General features: G+C 40.4%; 1 protein-coding gene across 1 annotated transcript in view; it reads left to right on the top strand.

Moving 5' to 3' along the window:
• Positions 1-16,505, top strand: part of LOC138636601 (inactive N-acetylated-alpha-linked acidic dipeptidase-like protein 2) — a 183,392-nt gene that overhangs the window by 37,724 nt on the left and 129,163 nt on the right. Inside the window, exon 2 of the mRNA XM_069724668.1 lies at positions 2,619-2,681. The gene's annotated coding sequence lies outside the window, so the exon portion shown is untranslated. The remainder of the gene's footprint in view (positions 1-2,618; positions 2,682-16,505) is intronic.

The following is a 16,505-nucleotide window of genomic DNA, read 5'->3' as shown; positions in this document are numbered from 1 at the left end:
AAATGGACCGGATGCTCTCTGCTGTTCCCGTGTGTGTGTCTTTCTGCACCTGATCTGTCCTCTGAAGCTTGAGCAGCTTTCATCAGAAATAGACTCGATGTGTAGCGGAGCAGAGTGGAGAGCTGCTTCAGGAACATTTCAGGTGCATCTGATGGAATAACAAGTGCTGTAAAGAGCGGCCCCGTCACAGCCGGGTCCGGTGGAGTCCAGAGGTTAGACGGAGCTTGCAGACAGGGCTTATATCACTGAGGTAGTTTATAGACCTCTGCATTTGTCTCTTCGGAATCACTTTTTGTATTTTTATTCCTTAGAAACAGAGATCAGGCTTTCTGTTATTATTTAAAAGCCTTGGCTTTCACACACAAGGTAGGAAGAAAACCTGTGAGAGGTCTTTTATTCTCCAGAGGCAGTTCATAAACTTAATTTAATTTATTCTTTTAACCATTTTCAAAAATGCAAAATGTAGGAAGTATTATGTCCTATGTTTAGTCAGGGTAAAAGGTCGGGTGTGGATTTGGAGGGTAGGTGTATAGCTAGACCTTCCTACCATGAAAAAAAGTATCTGAACGGGTCACCAAAACATCAGACAATTTTGGGGAAACATTATCTTAGCGATCATGATGATAAAATGTTTTTTTATTATTATTATTATTGTTTTATTCTATTTAAAAAATGTTGCTGAGCCAAACCTTTACTATTTCCGGTCGTCACATGTTCGATCTATCTCTTTTCAAAGGTTTTTAATGTTTTGTATTTGTGTGTATCTCTGAAAGGCCTGAATAAACACCACATTTTTTTTTCAGTTTATTTGATGCACTGACCACCATGAGGATACTACAGTTTTAATCAAATACCAATAATTAATGTCCTTTTTCATGAATCATAACTGTCTTTTATGTGGAACCAATCGCTGATTTAGGCGTCTAAGGTGTCTGTCGTTTATTTGTCATAATCATGATCTAAAACTAACTCTACCACAGATGCCATTAGCAGATATTGCAAGACGTTTGAATAATAAAGTAATGGAAAACTTTTACTGTATACATTCAAATCAGCTCATTTATAAGTAGCCTGGGGAAATAATTCTTACAACCTTTTGATATAAAATTTGTTCTGACCTCATACTGTGCTGGCAGACCTCACCTCCTCTCAGGTCGGTTACATTCGACTGTTTTGCAGATTTTATGTCCAAGGAGGACCTCGGAGACATTAGAGGACCGTTAGCATCCAACATTTAATAATCATTTGGTTTCAAGCTGGGTTTACAAAGCTCCGTCTCTGTAGCGCTGTGTTCTGTTCAGACTGATAGTCACGGCGGGCAGGTAGCCAGGAGGATGACTGATCAAAGTCTAAAGCGTTTCATCATGTTAATATCCTGCCACACTGGGACCGAACATTTGATCCACACGCCCTGATATTCAACACGTGGTTTTACATCCATGTCTTACCAGCACATTACACACGGGGGGCTGCTTCTGTGGTGCGGACCTCATTATTGAACATGACTTAATTCTCCTTGACACAAAGCCAATTCAGGGAGTGATTGTTTCACAGGTTCATCCTCTCTCACCACACAGCGTGAGGGCAGCAGGGTGGTGGTGGAGGTAGGGAGTATTAGGCGATGAAAGACCTGAGCTGAGGTTGAAACCGTTGTCAGGCGGTGTGGAAGCATTGAGAGGACCCGGCATAGCCCATCACTCCCTGAGAGACTGAGAGGGTGAGAGCTGGTAATTAATTTGGAGAGAGCTGATATTGGTTTTGATGCACCAGAGACTGACAACACTGGCTGACTGGTGTGTGTGCCTGTACTCATGTCTCTCTCTGTGTGTGTGTGTGTGTGTGTGTGTGTGTGTGTGTGTGTGTGTGTGTGTGTGTGTGTGTGTGTGTGTGTGTGTGTGTGTGTGTGTGTGTGTGAAAACAGGAAGCAGTTGGAGTGAAAGATGAGGGGGGTGAAGATGAGTGGGATGAAGATGAAGCTGCGTGTTTCTGCTTCCTGTCCCCGGCCTCCTGCTACTCTGCAGCTCATCTACTCGTATCTCATCTCTCCTCTCTTTCACACCGATCCATCTCTCCATCCCTCTCCTGTCCTCTCTCGTCCTCCCCTCTTCTTCCTCTGTCACGAGTGTCATTTTTATTTTTTTTAAATAATGAAACTATTCTCGGTGTGGCAAATTATTAATATTGCAGAATGGGCACAGGCTTGTTTTCCATCAGTTCATTCACTTACAAAGATCCCGGACTCGACTGCAGGCGTACAGTTACAGCACTGTTATTCAAACCCACAAATAGGTCAAGACTGAAACAAATTCAAGATTGTTTTATAAAGACCAAAGAAGAATGAGAAAATAAATTGGTGAAGGCAAGATGGCAAATTAATGTATAATAGTAAGCTCTGTCACAAAAAAATTTAAATTAAGTTTTGGATGAACATTATTCTGAAAATCTTTATTTTTTTTTTATTTGTAAATTACAACTGGTTTGGAATCTGCTTTTTGTATGTTCAGTAAAAAGCATATTTCATTGTTAGTAGAAGAAAAATTATTGGACTGACAATCCCACAAATGTCAAATATTTCTTAGAAACAAAGAAACTACAACACAAGTCTTTCCTTTTTTCAGGGTCACGTGGGACTGGAGTCCTCCAGCTGGCACTGAGACGGAAGACGAGGAAACGCGGGACAGGTCAGCAGCTCATCTTCTGTTTTTAAATTTTTCATTTCTAAATGATTGACCTGATTTCAATGCTCCAGTGAGACATTTCCCTCAGATCGTACTGTTCACATTTTAATTTAGTCACAACTGGTCTCCCTCTTGCTTTGTTCCCCCGCCGTCTCGTTCTTTTCTTTTACAAAGTGTGCATCGAAGACAGGGCCCATGGTAGCGGTGAAACTAGGTCCTGGGCTTCAAATAGCAGCCCATTGTGTCCCAGGGGCTCACAGCCGAGGAAAGGCCAGGAGAAACACACACACACACACACACACACACACACACACACACACACACACACACACACACACACACACACACACACACACACACACACACACACACACACACACACACACACACACACACACACACACACACACACACACACACACACACACACACACACAGTGGGAGAGAGTGAGAGATAGAGGGCAAATTGTTTGATGAAAATTAATATTTGTCATTTGGTGCCGCAGACAATCCCCCCGTGGACATGTCCGGTACAGCGGATATTGTTTGAATCCATCTCTTTAGAAGATACCGGTGAACCTGTGTTTCCAGCGCAGTCGGAAAATTTGGGTTTGTGCACTTCCTGTACATGTTCTTTGATGTGCTCTGGGACCGCTGGCTTTACCAGGACCATACTGTTTATCATTCTGCATGATGTCATGCAAGCTCGTTTTTCTAAGTGTGTGTGTGTGTGTGTGTGTGTGTGTGTGTGTGTGTGTGTGTGTGTGTGTGTGTGTGTGTGTGTGTGTGTGTGTGTGTGTGTGTGTGTCATTGTGTGTGTTTTGTCCACTAGTCCTTCATGTCTTCACAACACAAAATGAGTCCTCTTCTGTTGAAAGAGATCAGGTTTTCTATTTGTAAGAATTTATAAGAGCATAATGGGTGTGAAGGTTGTCTGTAATGTAGAGGTCACGAGAAAAATAAGTCTGAATCACAACCAAAGTACAGTGAAACACAGTTACACAACATTTCATTGTAAAGCGTACGATTTTATAGACAGAAAAAAGCTTATAATATTGCGCATTTTGTTGTTATGAAAGAAAAATGTGAAAGTTCTTCTTTATAAGCTTTATATCTTTATGTTTTTTGGTTTGTCCATTCGTCCTACTCTGTTAACTGACACCTCGAGGCAATTTTTTTTGCCAAATTTAGGAAAGATATTCACATTTTCCCAAAGATAAACGGATTATACTTTGCAGGTGAAAGGTCAAGGTCACTCTCACTTTACATCGTCCCATCGTTTTCAATCCGATATAACAGAATGCCTTGAAAAAATATCTTTAAATGTGTCAGAAATGTTTACTTGGACTTTAAGTTTCAGTTTGTAAAAAATAAATCCCGTCCTGGCGAAGGCGAATTGCCTTCGTACTTTAGGAGGTGCTATTGAGTCACTACAACATCCAGTTCCCTCTGTTCGATGTTAAAGCTTGGCTGCCTTCATATTCTTACTCCTCATACCTAAACACTGCATATCACACAATCTGATGTGTCACATTTTGCTTGAGCACCCTCCGGTTCCTCGAGCAGTTTCCCACTCTCCCCTGGTGTGTCGCCCAGAGCCGCCTTGAATTCTTAATTTTCTAGGATTTGTTTAAGAGTCCTGCTTTACTGGATTCCCTGTATAGACCCCTCTCATTGGGCACAATTTGACTTGACATAGCGGGGAAAACAGACATTAATAATGACACCATTACATTTTTTGTAATCCCAGTAAAACCAAGTCAGTAAGTCAACAAACTTCTGGATCAAAAACAAACAAAACTAAATAAAGAGGTACAGTGTATGGCCAATAATAAGTTTTCGAATATGGTACCCATCTCTTCTCAGAGATCCATTGGTGAAGCTCAGCATCCCAGAACACCGACCAGCCTCAGTGGCTTCTTAGAGTAGCACAGCAGCATTTTTAACATGGGTTACCGTGGAGACCACAGCAGTGCCACCGGCAGCAGTAGCCACTCGCTCGTTACAGCTGACATTCAGACAACCCTCTTTACACACACACACACACACACACACACACACACACACACACACACACACACACACACACACACACACACACACACACACACACACACACACACACACACACACACACACACACACACACACACACACACACACACACCGGTCAGACCTCACCTGTGTTTTATTATTAATGTTGTGGCTATGGCTTTTTAATGCAGCAGAGCAAAGGTCTCCAACAGCCTGATAACACATTGATGTGGTTTTTCACAGTAAGAACACAGTTTTTACAAACATTTAATTTCCATTGCAATCTTCCTTGTGTCACCCGTCATCTAGTTGTCACTTTAATGTTGGATTCATGCTGTCGTTTGGAGACGTGACAAGTCGGCCTGTTTATAGGAGGCGTTGGAGGAAGAGGGTGACAGCACTGTCAACAGCTCCCTTCTGTGGACGCATATCCAATTTGATGCAATTTTCTCTTTTTATGGTGCTCTCTGTCATGTTCAAATGTGTCCTATTGTTGGTCACAACATTGGATCATGGAATAAAAGTCTAGACAGCATCATTGAGAAAATACAGAAAGATGCCTCACAAGAGGGAGAGAATGAAGTCGGACTCAGATTGGCGCTTGTTCATTCAACGGCTTCATGAGACGGTTTCACCAGTTCTGTAAAGTGTAGTACTGTTGTGTCGTTTTATGAGTCAGCTGTTCCAGTCTGACCGCCTGCTTGTTGTGTTGACCCAAAAAGTTAATTTTTGAAGGCCGTGTCAACCCCATGATATCATTGTGTTAATTGGACATGCAACAACTCGGCAACATCCAGCTAGAGCGCTGAGAGGCTGCACACTGTGCCACGTTTCACAGTCCTGAGATCATGATGACAGGCCACTGACGCCTCCGACCAAGACCTGTCTGACAGCCAGCGCACATTACCATCATTCTGACGCTTTAATTGTAAGGTGACGTCGTGTGTGTTTGAATGCGTGTGTGTTAGTGGAAGCAGGATCGGACCGGTGGGGTTCAGGAAGACGTTGAGGAGACTGTTATTTCAGTTTTGTTGAGGCTTGATTAGATCAATGGCGGGCACATAGACATGAAAGTGTATCACGATATGTATGGTATGTTTAGGGTAAGAAAATTAATATAAGTATGTATTTGACCAGAAGTAATTTGGGCATTCAGTCTTGAGAGAAAACACAGAAATCCAAGAAAATAAAACTTAAGCTTGACCATCATCAAATAATAAACAATAACAAAAACATGTATATATGTGTGTGTGTATATATATATATATATATAGCAATAAAATAAAGTTGATATTTTGGCATAAATGTTAGCATTACAAGTCACTGTATTCAGAAACTAGACAACAATGCAATTGGCCTCCACACAGCATTTTAAAATGGAAAGTCAAAATTGTATCATTTCTATCAAAACAAACTGTGCAAAATGTGTTTTATTTTGTATTTTTTATATACGTTCTTTGAGGGCCCATTTTCCTCTGCAGTAGTGGTCAGTTTGCAGTGTTAAATTAGGAACACGTGTAGTTTTCCTGCTGGAGATATGGATATCACATCAAATATGGATGGACAGCTGTTAATGTATCAAGTATTTTATCACTATATTTACACTGGTTTTAAATTTTTTGTAAGCTGTTGTAAAACATGAATTCTGTCACATTGTTTGCTGAGTTGTTGCTTCGTTTCTCATTTGTACATGTTTTCCATCTAATCCAGATCTGAGTTACTCTGAAAGCTGCATTCATACAAAGGTTGAGAGCTGCACTCGGGGAGATTGCCGACATTTGAGAGAGCTGGTTGTAATATTTTGTCATTTCACATTAAATGCTGTGCTCGAGAATCATGGTTGCAGTCAAGTCAAATTAATGGCAGGCAGCTCAATAAGCAAAATGATCTTTCCACATCATACGACTCATATTTTCTGTTCAAATTCAACACAATGGCTGCTGTTATTCTGGGAAAGCTTTTGAATTCTGAATTTCAAAGCGCTGCCGTCTCCCACTGAGGCTGAGCTGTTCGAATTAAATCAACACTGTTTCAGCATTCACATTTCTTTCTGCACCCTCTGATAACGCTCCTAATTTAGCACCAGTCAAAGTGTTTTATCTTTAGTGACCAATCAAGCGTCATCTGTTTTAATTTTAAGCCCCATTGTGCTATTGTAAGATCCATTTCACAGAGACATTCAGAGATGGGGGGAGGGGTGGTGGTGGTGGTGGGGTGACAGAAAGATAAAAGGGAGAGAAGAGGAGAGAGTAACACAGAAACACCTGTTCTAGAAGCAGCTAATGACTGTCACCTCCTTCCATCCATCCTTCTCCCCCACTTTTCCCGGCCGGGTTGCCGTGGCAGCAGGCGAGCCGGGCTACTTCAGACCTTTTTTCTCCTCAACCACCCCAACTGGCTGAGGGTTTCTACTGCAGGCTTGCTCACTGTTGCATCCTAACTATTTCACACATAGTGCCCGTAGCGGGAGAAGGCACTTCCTATCCGGCGGTGGAAAATGTTGACGTGGTGAAGTGATGTAGGATCGTGAGTCTGGCCAGATGCTCTCTGCTTTCTGTGCTCCTCTGTTTGCAGTGTTGGAGTCGAAATGTGAGACTAATAATGATATTATTTCAATATATCATTGAAAATCAACCTCTTCCGACTTCATTTTAATGTCCTTTAGACATATCTTAATTTGAATATACTTACTTTTAAAAGTTTATTTTTATCTGTTTGCTTTTATTTATTTATTTCCTCCATACTTTCATACATTTATAGCATCTGTTTAGCTGCTTTTATATACTTTTAATTATTCTAACCTATCTCATTTTTAACCTACCTTCTGATTAACTGTAACTTTTTATCTTTTTAATACATTGTCCTCATCTTTTATATTCAATTCTGGTTTCTACTTCTTATCTCACTCTATTTCACTACTCTTACTATCATTTTAGTGTTATTTTCTTTCATCTCTATCGTCTTACGTGCTTTGGTCTCAAAATGTTTTTAAATCGTCTTATTTTCATTATTATTTGTTTTTAATCGTGCTTTTAATTTGTTCTCCAATTGATTTTATTGGTATACAACTGTCTTTGTTATTATTGGCCTGTCAATCATCTGTGAAGCACTTTGAACTGCACCAAAATGTATGAAAAGTGCTCTATAAATAAAGTTTGATTGATTATAATACGATTTGGGACAACCTGATAACTAAAATAGTTTAGCAGAGAAAAAAATACATGAAGGGATTTTTCAGCATGACATTGTTCCTGATTGTGACATGGTGCAGATGAAAGACTTATTTGATGTGTGTTTAAGGACATATCCTGGTCTAAAACAAGTACTAGAGGCCAAGCTAATGCCATGTGCGGTTTGACATGAAAATTCATGCTAAGTGAGTGTAAATCCGAGACCACTTGTACAGTATTTGAAGAGGCTGCCATTTATTTATTTAAACAGCTGGAGACAAACTGATTTTCGCGTTTCTGAACTTTCCGTCCGTCCTCGCTGCTTCCTGCTGTCGTCCACCTTCCAAGGCTCGTCACAGCTCATCTCTAACCAGCCTAATTAAACGTGATTCTTGGCTGTGAACGAATACAGTTCAAAGTGTGCCTGAGTTGTAACACAACCTTGTGATGGCTGTATGGGACAACAAGATGTCACATAACCAAGTCACCCTAGTCACCCATTGACAGACGCTTGTCCTGCAGAAGTGTGTTCAGTTTACCAGCGGAACTCGTGGAGGATCACCGTGGAGCAGAGAAACCGTTCATGTTTGTGTTCCACTGTGCCTGTCTTTTATGACAGCGTTTTATCTTGTAAAATGTGGCAGAAAGGAAGAAGCAGGTTTCTGCAACTGTAGTGCAGGAAGTGCAGTGATGCTCTATTTAAGGGGTAAAAGTGACACGTTGTATTATTAGTGTGTTGTGTTCGGAGAACCATTTTTAGTTTGGCAATCAAATTGACAGGTGTGACTGATCATTTTAATTCATTTGTACAAAAGGTCAAATTTTGTTGAATTGTATCTCTTCCATTGAAGAAAATCTAATTATACTCATTGTAGTTTTATTCTCAACATTACATCATGGCTAGACTGAAGGTTTCTAAGGGGCAGTGCGTGACTCTAAAAAATGCTTTGCTGAAACTGGATCAGTTGTATCTAAAGTACGACTGAAAGTGGCCACACCATCAGGTGATCAATATCAAGCTTTGTTCACTCCAGATAGAAAAGCAAACTAAGCTTACATAAATAATTAAATTTGCAAAATAAAGCACACAAGTCCTGCAACAGAGGTCTGTCTAGTAGTAATCTCAAAAGATGGGTAGCTTCTCTAAACAGGAAAGCGAGGCCACTCAACTAAGGTGGGCTAAAACCGACCAGCATTTTTACCATGGATGATGGGAAATGGGTGTATTACTGCTGAATCCCGGTGAAAGATTAGTGTCAGTCAGAAGGTGGATGGAAGGAGACAAAGACACCACACCTCAAAGGTTGGCGGAACGAAGGCCAAACCAATTGGAGTTGTGACTGTCATGGACTTCCCTTCAGTTACCTTCCCTCAACCCGACTTGTCTACTGACACATGTCTTCAGCACACCGCCTGCTCATGTGGATTCTCTTTACAATGACATTTGTTTGGTATATCGCTCCACATCACAACACAACCGGTTACTTCTGGTCACATGAAACACAAACATGCTAAATGAAAGGGGGACATACAAATACTAAGATGCAGTATGGTGAATTACATGTGAAGTTCCTCATTGTGAGGACATCGAATGGCTCTCTGAAAGCCTCCAGCTGATTCTCAATGCAGCTGTAAGAGCGCTGAGGTTTGTTGGCACAAAAGAACAATTTAGTTTCCCTACATTGGCCTCCTGTAAATCCGGAGTGGAATTTAAAGTTCTTCTAACAAAGCGCTTAATAATCCAGCCCCATCTTGTAATAAAGATGGTTTTCTACCCTATTGTCTTCCATAGAGCTTCATGCAGGCTTGCTTAAAGTTCAGGGTTTCCAAAGTAGACTTCAGAACCAGCTCCCGGTCCTGGTTCAGGAGGCAGACACCCTCTCTGCTGCTCTGATAGAGTTAATAGTTTGGATTTACCTGAACCATCCCTCTGCTCTCTAAGCATCTGCCACTTCTGAATATTGTTTTAACATTTCCTGTGAGGTTAATATCTTATAGATCTTATAATCTAACATGGCGTATTAATTGTGGTTGTCTGTTATTCTTACTCCCCCCACCAACCTACCTGATGTTTATTGTATTGATTGAATGGTATCTATATTCTGTCCTTTGGCCTCTTTTCATGCTGTTATTTTCTCTCTCTGCTCACCCCGGTCGAGGCAGATGTTCTTCTATCAGAGGCTCCCTCCTGTTCATGTGGGAATTGTTGAATTGTTGGTTTCCTCTCTAATGTTGGAAGGACTTTGCTGTTTAGTGCCCTAAGATTACTTCTGCTGTAAATTTGGTGCTTTCTAAAAAAAATTAAATCGAGTTTAATCCACATTTTTTTACAGATTCAACTTTCCACTCAAATTGTAAAGCTGATTTTATTATTTATAATTCAAAGTTTTGTGTTACATTCTAAACAAATGTAGATTAGAAGTGTTGTCATTACTGCTGTCAGGCTTTATTTGTCCCCAGGATTACAAAGTCACTGATTTATTTGATCAGGCATGAGAAGGTGGATTTCCATAGAATATTTCAAAGTGCAGTTTCAAAAGGTTCCATCAATCCGCCTGCTCGCTGTAGTCTCAGCTCTTTCTTGCTGGCCAACACTGGAACAGATGCCCTATTGTAACCTTGTCCTATTGCCCCCCCTCCCCCTTTCGTGTCCTGCTCCCCTACTTTTCTCGTGTAAGCCTTTAATGATTAGCCGTGCCGTGCTGAATGTGTCCCTGTGTCTCCTCTCTCACTGGGAACGCCAGCGCTGTCACTGAACTCAGTCCTGCACCGTTAACACAGCGATTGGTTCCCTCAGGTGAGCGGGTCGGGTTCAGTACGGGAATGTGGTCGAGGGGTAGAAGGCGGTGCATGTTGGTGTGTGCCTGAGTGGACTCGGCGCTGTATGAGCGTCTGGCTCAAACACACTAGTTGTTTATTAATGTGGAGATACTTCTGATGATGTGCACGCACGTACGCACGCACACACACACACACACACACACACGCGCACACACACACACACACACGCGCACACACGCGCACACACGCGCACACACACACACACACACACACACACACACACACACACACACACACACACACACACACACACACACACACACACACAGCAAGAGAAGGTCTGCAGCACGTGAAGGGCCGTACATCAGTTTTGTGCTTTCCAACAGAATCAGCAGGTCCATTATTCTCTTGTTGTCACTAGAAACAAAACCAGTATCTTCTAAAATACTAGCTCGAGGCCACTTGTTAATGTGTTTAACATTTTAAAGTAAATGTATAAGCGGACACTCCGTACTGTTGTGTTCCATTAGTAAAGGTAGACTGTGCTAGAAAGACATTTCCACTTCACATTAATTATTTCATCTCATTTTATTTTGCCAGATTAAATTTGTACACGGCTGAATTACAGAGAGAATATTTGATCACGCAGCCCACCGCATTTATTCCACAATTAACATTACTGCTTCTTGCGCAGATAACAATTTTACATGCAAAGCATATGAGTTTATAAAATATGGATCGCTATAGGTTAGACTCAGACTCAGAACTATATCAACTAGCTGAATGATCCTCTTCAGTAACCACTCAGCTGCATAACAAGTACTTTTACTTTAAGAACTTTAGGTAGATATTTCCTGAGGGATTTTACTGAAGTAACCTTCGGAGTGCATAATGTTTAGAATGTCAGAATTAAACATCTAAACTAGTAAAAGCTGTTGAATACAGCTTTTAGCTCAGTATGAAGTTACTATTTCAGTAAATAAGTTATTTCACCACTTTGTGCTCCTTTTGTTTCAGATGGAAATCTCAAATTATATTTGAATTATTCCCATGTTTTGCATTTCTGACCATTTTCAACATATCATGTATACTTCACTAATTTTCCACACCAGGATGCCATGTTTTAGAGTATTTCTATAGATTATAGATAATAGATAATAAAGTGTATAAAAAAAAAAAATTCACCTCTTTATAGGTACTTCGTAGGTTAGAACGTAGTAGTTAGTTGTAATTCTTCATACATCTCTAATAAGCTCCTACTGATATTTTGGGTTGCTTAGTTGTAAAGAAAATCCTCACTAGCTCTCCATTTCCATTGGTAAAGGAGTATTGTGTCTGTTTACATGTTTCTTAAATTGAAGTGTGTTATGACAATGGTCACCTTAGGAAGAAACATGTATAATGAATTAACCAACAATGACGATAATAATTCCAACTCATAAACCATTTGATATTGGTGTATTTTTGTAAATTGGTTTATAGCTTCCAGGCAGCAGTTGGTTTACCTTCATTTTAAATGAGAGACTCCAGACCACTGCCATCACATCATGGAAATACAACCACGGTTTATATCTGGATACATTTCCAAAACTATTTGAATAAAAGTGTATTTCAGACAATTCGCATTTGGATTTAAGAATATAATTAGTTGCATAATATGTTTTTTTTTATGTTACTGTAGTCGCATAATAAGAAAAAAGTGTTAATTGTTGTATAATTATTATTTATTTATTTATTATGTAATGTTATAATTTGCTGGTTCTAGTTCTCCTCTGTAAAACCACTGACCCAGGCTACTCGATAACGAAAAAACATTCTGACAGCTGTGTGGTTTTAAACTGTCTTTAACATGACAATAAAGTCAATGTTTTGCTACTAATGCCACCGTGAAATAGGAGTTTACACGCAAATTTGATGTGTCGTCCTTCCTGCCAATGGATGGATGAGGCAGAGATCTGGAGCCTCCCCCACTGTTGGCCCAGTCTGGAGTTTTATACTTAGAAAATGATCATCTTCATGCCTAATGGCATATAAGGACAGACAAGCCTCCTCCACTGTTGGCGATCTGTGGCTGACTTGGCAGTGTGACCACAACTCATCATCGTTGCCTTTCAGCCTCCCGTTTCATGGGCAGAGCAACCGATGTCTGTTTTTATAAATGTAATTAGTGTTAACTTTTGGACTGAAAAGATGACATCTTGAGACACTGCAGGTTGAAGATTGAGGCAGATCTGTTGAATTTGCCCCCCGGTTTCAGATGAAAGTGTGAGTATCTCCCAGTGCTCGTGCCTCGTGGCGTGTAAATGAGAAAGCAGACTCCTCCAGTGCTGGCAGTCCACCGCCTGCTTGGCAGCGTCACTGGGGCACATCATCCCTCCCTCGGCTCCCTCAGCTTATCTCCAAGTTATGTTTCTCCCATATTTAGATTTCTTCCTTTACATTTGTTTTTATACCTCGTTCCTGAAGGCTTCTTTCATGTAATGGGGATGTTTTTTCCAGACATCCTTAACTGTGGCTAAATATGAATTATTATAGAATCATTAATTGATTTTTTTTTGTATTTTTTTTTTTGATTGTGCATAAAACGGCAACCTTAACAGCTTGTGTAAGTGGTGGTACTTTAAATTCCTGTCTACTGGAGATGGTGTTACAACCCTCAGCCTTCAGCAGCTTATTGAGGCTCTCTACAAAGAAACCATTGAAAACAAATGTTAAAGGAATATATTGAAATCCACACATTTAGAGGAGCATATCTACTTCTCACAGAGAAGTAACTCATCTACCAGCCAATGCCTTTGTTGGGCAAAATTTATTTGATATTACAGCAAAAGAGACGTACATGGCTTGTTGGCACTGAAGCCTTCTGCTACCGAAACCACTTCAGGATCTTATGAATCTAAAACACTGACCCAAAAACACTGATTACATTGTTTTACACTTTATAACATGTACTTGGCAAAGGAAAATTATTCAAATTCAAAATTTCCCTAAAAACATATTTCAGTCAATGGGGTAAGAAGTTCTGATCATGCACAGCATTCATACAATTCTGTCTTAATTTCTGTCTCTGTTCATGTTTAGGTTCTTCTGCTGCATCAGAGCTTAAAACATAAAGCTTGGCGGCAGATAAAGTTTTATCTGTCGTGGAAAAATCTCTTTTATATTAGATATTCAGCTTCTGTTTCTTACCAAACATTTGATAAATGTTTTTAGTGCGTGTTCACCTCTTCTTTTTTTCAAAAACATTGTGGGAGCTGGGCCATCGAGTGTCTGTCCTTCGCTGGGAGGTTATTGATGAGTTACTAATGAAAGGCGAGTATATTGATCCACTGAGGGCCTGATGACAGTATCATTGCAAAAGGGACATCATTGAAAAAGAGGGTGAAGAGTGAGGATGGGATAATCATCTCAGATCCTGTTCCACCATCGCTTCTCTTTCTTTGTAGGCTCATATTTGAAAACAACTGACTGCCACAAAAAAAAATGTTGTTATTCAACCAGGTAAAAAACATCTTTTTTCTTGGTGACCTGGTCAAAAACTCTTGAGAGATATTTAGTGTAACTTGCAGGTCATTCCATGTTTTGAACAGAAATAAACATACACCATCTGTACATACAGAATCTGCCAACAGTATAACATTGAAAATAATATGCAACAGTGCTGGAACACCATCCAGCCGTAGGGGAGATGTGAGGTGATCACGAGCAGCACGACGAAGCGATGCCACAGACATGAAAACATGTAAATGGAGTCAAACTACAATGTCTCCTTGACTTTGTATCTATAGAGTTCATTATTTATTTGACTCATGAGCATGAACTCTAATTTCAATGATATTTTCACAGCTTGAAGAATTCTTGGTTCCTCATGGCTCAGTGATGTTTACTATGAACTTCACCACGTACCTGCTAACTGGTAAAAACTACTGTGTATTTGACAGGAGTGGAGGTGATACAGCCGGTGGACGAATTAAAAGTTTGATCGTGTCCTTAGAAACAGTAGAATAGCAAGAAGTAACAGGATGTGTTAGATAATCCAAACTCTAATTACTGAGGTCAAACATGTCAACCATTAGGTTGACAGTTTGACAAACTCTGTGAGACAGTTTGGTATGTTTTCAGTACAACAGAGGGAACAAAATTAATGCATAAATGAACAGTTCATGTAATTTATATCCAAAGCCAAATGTACCATAATTCTTAGTGTTGTCTTATTGTGAGGACACTCAACTGCTGTGTAGGACTCTGACATTTTAATTCCTAGTGTGAAATAAACACAATTAAAAATGTCCATTAAGACATTTTCACAAAAAGGTCATCAAGCCTTATTTTCCGTCTCCGTCAGTAAAGTGGATGCTTGGTCTCCACCGGCTGCACCGCGGTCCATCTCACCAGCGTCCCAGAAGCAGCTCGCCGCGCTGCTCCGCTAAAGACAGACAGCGAGTCTGTTTCGTGTTGGAGCATGTTTAGTGGAATATGAGGGTTGGAATCACAAAGTAAAGCTGCCTTTCTTTCTTTTGATCAGCAGTGAAGGTGTAGCTCTCTTGTGTGAATAGGAATCGTTGGCATCATAGTGTTTACTGATTATATCCAGCGTGAGCTCCACATGGTGGCCGGTCAACCGTACAGTGTGTGCAGAGGAGTCACAGGAAAGCCGATTAAAAGGAGCAGTTTGAAATGGAGCATTATACATGTTTAAAAGAAATGTCAGTGTTTAACCTACCAGCATCTTAGAGCGGATAGACAACAACTGGTGGACTGCCTGAAGAGTCCGGATGGAACATGGACTCCGAGGAAGTCCAAATCCAAACCTAACAGTTTGGGATGAATACACATACTGTCACATCCCAGCGTTGAGTCACTGTCTTCCCTCTTTAAGAAAGGCATGTGATCTCTCTGAACTGCTGATGGTTACTAGTCCGTCAATGCAGGCAGGTTGTACCAGCATCGTGTCTCATCCAGTATGTGTAAGCTCACACTCTAGTAGACTAATTTGTAAAATGAAAAGTGTTTTCACCATTGACTGTGAGGTCATCATGATAACAGATAAAGCAGCTGCAGCCATAATAACTGCATTATTGTAAAATCCCATCTCCAGAATTAGAAACTGCTTTGCAATGTTTTTGCATCTGTCTATTGCTAAAAGTAGACTTCCTGGATCATACGTTGTGTCTGAACTACAATGTCCATACCAACACAGTCCCTAGCACTGTGTGTGTGTGTGTGTGTGTGTGTGTGTGTGTGTGTGTGTGTGTGTGTGTGTGTGTGTGTGTGTGTGTGGCATGAATATCTTAATACACCACATCTCGTACAGCTGTGAGCAGCACCTGTTTCAGTTAATGTGTGATCAAGCATGCAGGAGCAGGAAGCAGAAGGAAAAGTCACATCATAGTACATCTGGATGAGGTGAACACCTTTAGACTTCACACTTCCTGTTACTGTTGTTTATACTTCCTATTGTTATTAGTTGGCCCTTTCAGACCAAACAGTTCTCAGGACGTTCTTGAGGGGAACTTCCCCCCAGAGAGTTTCCTTCCACACTAAACTCCAGTGTGTCCAAAAACACCAGTTTTCTCAAAAGTCAGTCATTCCCTATTTAGAAATAAGGACTTATGTTCAATAACAAATGTAATAGTTGAGTTAAACATGTAAATAATTTGAACTGAAAAGTTTTAACATTAAAAGTAAGAGTTTGCAGTACAGATTTGATAAGAAATCGAAAGAGATCCAGATTCCCAACAAAATGTCATGAGCTCCCATTAAATTGTAGTATTTTTGATTATTCAAAAGCTAAGCTGTGACTGTCAGAACATCCAGAGTATCACGCTGACCTGCAGACTGC

The sequence above is a fragment of the Brachyistius frenatus genome, unplaced genomic scaffold, assembly GCF_029030835.1.
Source record: "Brachyistius frenatus isolate BFR_SWC_R1_liver_20210118 unplaced genomic scaffold, ASM2903083v1 Contig_390, whole genome shotgun sequence".
Taxonomy (NCBI): Eukaryota; Metazoa; Chordata; class Actinopteri; family Embiotocidae; genus Brachyistius; species Brachyistius frenatus.
This window is presented reverse-complemented; position numbering and strand designations above follow the sequence as displayed.